The sequence below is a fragment of the Notamacropus eugenii genome, chromosome 6, assembly GCF_028372415.1.
Source record: "Notamacropus eugenii isolate mMacEug1 chromosome 6, mMacEug1.pri_v2, whole genome shotgun sequence".
In the NCBI taxonomy this organism is placed as follows: Eukaryota; Metazoa; Chordata; class Mammalia; order Diprotodontia; family Macropodidae; genus Notamacropus; species Notamacropus eugenii.
In genome coordinates this window covers 382276719-382282928 of record NC_092877.1, presented here as the reverse complement: position 1 = coordinate 382282928, position 6210 = coordinate 382276719, and positions in this window count along the sequence as shown.

The following is a 6210-nucleotide window of genomic DNA, read 5'->3' as shown; positions in this document are numbered from 1 at the left end:
CCAGAGGAGGGCAGCCCTGGAGGCAGGGAGGTCTTGGGCCACATTGGGGAGGCCCAAACTTGGGGGATGGCCTACTCATGTACTTTTCCTCTTCCTTCTTCATGGGGCACAGTATCCTTCCCTTTTGTCTTCCCATTTTCTTCCTTTCTCCGCTTAATTCTGATCTAGGAGATGGTTCTTTATTTACTATTTAGAGAAATGAGCTGAAGGTGGAAAGTCTTACTTCTCCTCAGAAACACATCCTCACCAGAAGCCAGGTTTAGTTTGTTTTAAGTCAAAACAATGAGTTCTAAATACTGAAGTTCCCATTTTGTGCAGACTGGAATGGGCAGTGGCTGGTATCAGATCTCCAGCTGTCCTGGCTGTCCCCTGGCCACCCAGGTAAGGCCAGCCCCAGGAGTATGTCTGCTGCTCACTCGCATAGGGCTTTGTTTTCAATGTCTGTGCAGTCCATTCTTACGCAAGAAATAGATTGGGTAAAGTATGACTGGTTATCCTGCTTGTTTTTGTGTCAACACTTCCATGAGGGATGAAGGGGACAGGCCTGAGCCAAACTAAACATTGGCTCTCTCTCTTCTTGCAAAGCTCCCGATTTTTGAATCTCAACAAGACTGCGTTTGATTTAACAAAGCTTTCTCCATATGGCTCCTTTCACCCACAGAGGGATTAATCTCTGATTCACACTATCTCTCTGACTCCTTTCCTCCTTTCTAGACCTCCTTCTCTGTCATTCATTTATTTTCTCTTTCTCCCTCCTGCTTAGTTTTTGCCCCATTTCCCCACTCCTTAGGCACATGAATCCCTGGAGAGTCTTCAACCATTCCTAGGATGTGCCGAAGATTGGCATTTTATCTCCTGATGCCTTCTCTTCAATGTCCTGAGATGAGCATAGTAGAGATGAGAGATAATAAGAAATGAGGACGCTAATTCAGCTCTCCCCTTATTCTGTGCAGTCATTTCAGTCATGTCCAACTCTTCATGACTCCTTTTGGGGTATTCTCAGCAAAGATACTAGACTGGTTTGCCATTTCCTTCTCCAACTCATTTTACAAATGAGGAAACTGAGGCAAATAGGGTTAAGTGACTTGTCCAAGGTCACACAGTAAGTGTCTGAGGCCAGGTTTGAACTCTGGAAGATTTATCTTCCTGATTTCAGGCATGACAATCTATTCACTGGGCCTCCTAACTGCCCCTGAATTATTTTAGGCACCCCTTATCTGATACCTCCCGAATCTCTGAAGCAGACAGATCTCAGTGATCTCAGATAAGGAATGGAAAATCCCCATGGAGCTGTGTATACCTTTGCTCTCACCTGGGCTTTTCTCACCTTGTTTGGTCAAAGGAAACAGAGCAAAAGCTCTCACCTAAAACTTAGGCACATAGGCACCTACACTCACAGACTCTTGTCTCTAGGACTACAGCTCTAGACTTATTCCTCTCTCAATGTGTCTTTCTATCTCCCTTCACCCCAAGCTGCCTTTTCCATTTTCCCCCTCCCCCCAAGGTTACATTGCCTCTTTGCAAAGCCTTTTTTGGGACAGATTTAGCTAAAGGTCGATAGTCATTCTGGGAGCGGCCACCAGAAGACAAATGCCTTCAGACTTTGATCTCTGAGTTCCTGTTCCGGGCAAGAACTGAGCACCAACAGAAATATTCAGGGACCTCCCCCTCCCCTTCCCTTTAGAGCTGGTAAAATTCCTGAGTTTGTTGTTTCAGTAAAGTTGCCTTGGTCCAGAGCACAATGAAGCCCCTTCCAATTAGAAGTTAAAGTCTCAAGAGAGGACTCACAGCCTATTCAGGGAACTGGCTGAAACTGCTCAGGGCATCTTGTGTTCCACTGACAAAGCAAGGTGGCTGGCCCCCTCCCTGTAAATGCTCCCGTGGGACCTGCTGAGGTCCTTGCCTAAGGGCCTCCAACAGGAAAGTCAAGTCAGACAGGCTGTGTACAGTACAAGGTGCTTGGCTAGGGAATGGAGGTATGTCTCAGGGACAATCAGGCTGTCCTTCCATCTGCCATGGGAACCAAGATTTAGAGCTAACAGGTGATTTCGGGTTCATTTAGTCTGTCACCCTCAAAGTAAAGGGGAGGAAACTGAGCTGCACAGGCTTGAAGTTCTCTAGGGTAACAAATGACAGTTTGGATGTGAATTCAAGTCCTCAGCTAGTGTAGGAGATAAATGTGGCCCACTTTCTGCCAGCTCTTAATCATATGGAACTACTTAATACAGGACACAGGGAACAGCTAGGTGACTCTGTGGACAGAGTGTGGTACTTGGAGTCAGAATGGCTCATTCTCCTAATGTCCAGTCTCAGATACTTGCTAGCTGTGAGATCCTGGGCAAGTCACTGAACCATGTTTGCCTCAGTTTCCAAATCTGTAAAATGAACTGGAGAAGGAAATGACAAACCACTCTGGCATCTTTGCCAAGAAAACCCCCAGTAGGGTCATGGATGTAACTGAAAAATGACTAACATCTCAATAGGGCATTGAACCCCAGAATTATTCTGAAACAAAGTGAAGACTTCCAGGTTTGTCTCAGGGAAGGGGGCGGGACTTTAAAACATAAGCCATATATTTTAGATATTTAACTGTTGTCCATCTTCTGATTTGGGGACCCATTCCCCTGCACCTGAGTGTACACCTTCTCCTGTAAAAGACCACATGAAGAAGAGTTGTGAGAGCAGCCCCTGAAAGAGCTGAGAGTGTTTAACCTGGAGAGGAGAATTCATTGTGGGAAGGGGGGAGGATCTGGAAAGGAAATGGCATGTAGCTTCAATTATGTGAAGAGTTACCTCACTGAAGGGGGTTAGACCTGTTCTGCTTGACCCCAGGGGGCCAAACTAGCAGTCAGTTCAAGGACTAGAGAAGAAGGTACAGAGAGGCAAACTTGGGGTTGCTGTCAAGGAGGAACAATCTCAATGATTTCCTAAGAAAGAAAGCTGTCCCAAGTGGAGCAGGCTAGCGAGGGAGAGGGGGTGCTTTAGGGTTAGGCTGGGTTTGCTTGTTCTCAGTGGGTGTCTGGAAGATAAGGCATCTGCATTGTAGAGGAGATGCTGCTTCAGAACCAGGTTGATGCTGATGAAGCCAGAGGTCCCTTCCAATGCTCAGTCTGTGGTCTGCTCAGTCATTTGACCAATCAGAACGAATTAGGTCCCTCTTACCAACCCTCGTAGAGACATGGAATGTCAGCACCTTGAAGGAGCTGGTAAGAGATCATCTAGTTCATTCCCTTCACTGAGAAAAAAAGCTAAAATCTGCTGAGCTTTCATGGGATTTTGAGCTGTAAGAGATCTTAGAATTCACAGAGCTTAACTCCCTCAGGCTGCAGAAGTACAAAGAGCTCCAGAGAAGGACTGTACCTTGGCCAACACTTCCCATCACAAACCAAACTAAAAGTCAACAAAAAGCATTTATGAAATACTGTATTCCAGACCTGTGCTCAGCAGTGGGGATGCAAAGAAAGGAAAAGGCAGTCCCTGAAACCTAATGGTGCAGAGAGCTTGCCAACAATTATGTTCAGCCAAGATCTCTCTCTCTCTCTCCCTCTCCCTCTCTGTCTCTCTCCCTCTCTCTCTCTTTCTCCCTCTCTCTCTCTCTCTCTCTCTTTTTGTCTCTCTCTCTCTCCCTCCCTCCCTCTCCCTCTGTCCCTCCCTCTCTCATATGTCATATATATATATATATACATATATATATGTATACATACACACATGTTACATTAGAGATAATTTTAAAGGGAAGGCAGTAGCTTTAAGAAAGACCAGGAAAACAAAGCCAGGGATCATAAAAGAATATCCATACTTTGGTTGGTTGGTTGTTGTTCTTCATTCTCAAAGAGGATCAAAATGACATCGCTATGCTAGAGTCAAGGTACAGTGTGTCCGACTGTGGCTGATCAGAACAATACAAGCTCAGAATGTTCTGCCACAGATCAGGCATAAATGGTCTGTATGAACATTTGGGGTGGATTCTCTAAATTTGCTCATCTCTCATTTCTTTTGAGCTCCTTCTACTTTGTGTTGCTCATAGAGCCTTCTCTGATGTGGACATGCCATGCTGAACCATCCTGTGCCAGTGTCTCCCATGTTTCACAGTCAATTTCAATTATTATTGGAAAGCTTTCCTCACATATAAAAGAATCACATGGCTTACCTGGCCAGTTGGCAAAGGTGTATCCTGGGGTAAGGTTAAATCACCCATCACTGTTGGCTACCTATTCTGTCTACACATAAAGTCATTTGGAAAGATCTGTCCTTCCAACTTCTGGCACCCACAGTGATTACCTCAGGTACCTCTGAATCTGCATTTACCAAAAAATGGTTCAAAAGCCTGAACTAATGTGTTTATCTTTCCATTAATTAACCAGTGGACACATTCCTCCCCTCCCAACAAAAGTAAATGAAATACCTTCTTTTTTTTTTTTCCAATTATTGGTTTATTTGTTTTTGGTTTTCTACAATCACTTCCATGTCTTAGATTTTTTCCCCCTTCCTCCTCCCTCCCTTCCCCCTCCCTCCTTGAGACAGCATGCAATCTATATGGGTTCTACACATACATTCTTATTAAGCACATTTTCACATTAGTCATGTTGCATAGAAGAATTAAAATGGAGAAACTATGAAGAAAAGCAAACCAAAACATAACAGAAGAGAATATAGTCTACTTCATTCTGTGTTCCAATTCCATAGTTCTTTCTCTGGATGTGGAAGGCATTTTGCTTTGGGAATGTTTTAGGTCATTGCATAGATGTGAAGGGCTAAGTCTACCAGAAAAATTCCTCTCACACTGTGGTTGTGATTGTGCAGAATGATCTCCTGGTTCTGCTCCTTTCACTCAGCTTCAATTCACATAAGTCTTTCTTATGTGAAAGGCCTCTCTGAAGTCTTCTTGTTCATCACTTCTTATAGCACAAGGGGCTGCTAGGTGGTGCAATGGATAGATCACCAGTGCAGGAGTCAAAAGGACCTGAGTTCAAATCTCACCTCAGACACTTGACACTCACTAGCTGTGTGACCTTGGGCAAGTCACTTAACTCTAATTGCCTCATCCTGGGTCATCTCCAGTCATCCTGATGAATATCTGGTCACTGGATTCAGATGGCTCTGGAGGAGAAGTGAAGCTGGTGACCTGCATAGCCCTCCTTCACTCAAAACAAAGTCAAGTGCAAGTCATGTCATCATTTCTCTGATGGCATGGTCTTCTTCGGCAATGAAGGATGAGCACACACACTCTTCTAGCACAATAGCATTCTGTTACATTCGTATATCACGATTCATTTTAAATGAAATAACTTAAGAAGTAAGGATACAATAGAACATTTCCTTTCAAACTGTGGGTCACACTGTTCCACAAATGTAAACACCATTATTGGAGAGAATGGACATTCTTAGGAATCACACATGAAGAGTGCCCACATATTGAGCACATACGATCAGGCACACATGTAGAAGGGACTTGATGCCTCCATGGATTCAGGACCAGTGATGTCTTCTGATGATGATGTCACTCTGAACTCTTGGGAAACCTCCCCCACTAATTACCACAATTCCAGTGGATACAGTGTTGTACTGGTCTCAGAATACCTGCGAGAAACCTATGAGAATATAGTCTTTGCAAGGCATTGATCTCTCCTTACTGTCTCTCATCAGGGTTATCTGTTGACTTTATCAGCTTCTGTCTGCTAAAATGAAGGGACTAGAATCTCCCCATCATGACAAACATTGGTCAGCTCTTTATTCAGAACCACCACCCCCAGTTAACAAAAGCCAAACAGAATACTCATAAACTAAGATTGCTTTTTCTTTTTTACCTCCTCCTCTGGGCAGAGGTTGTAGTCCTCTGTTCCAGATAACCGTTTAACTTAAGGTTAGAGATTTCCAACATCCAAGACTGAGTCAGTCAAACAAATCAAGATATAATAAGGCAAATTCACTTTTCTCTATCTACACAGATGCTTTTCCTACCTGGGCTCTATCCATTAACAGCAAGGCCCATTTGCTTTGGTTCTATACTTTGCCTGGTGAAAGCTTCATTATCTATTTTGACTGCAGTTATCATCGAGCTCTCCAGGGATCCAGGCAGGATACATCAGAGATTGGAGCTGGAAGGGGATTTTGAGGTCACGTCGTCACATCCCATTTCTCACAGGTGAGAAAACTTAGGCCCAGAAATGTTGATTGACCTGCCAGACCGCAGCGTTTCAAATACAGCTC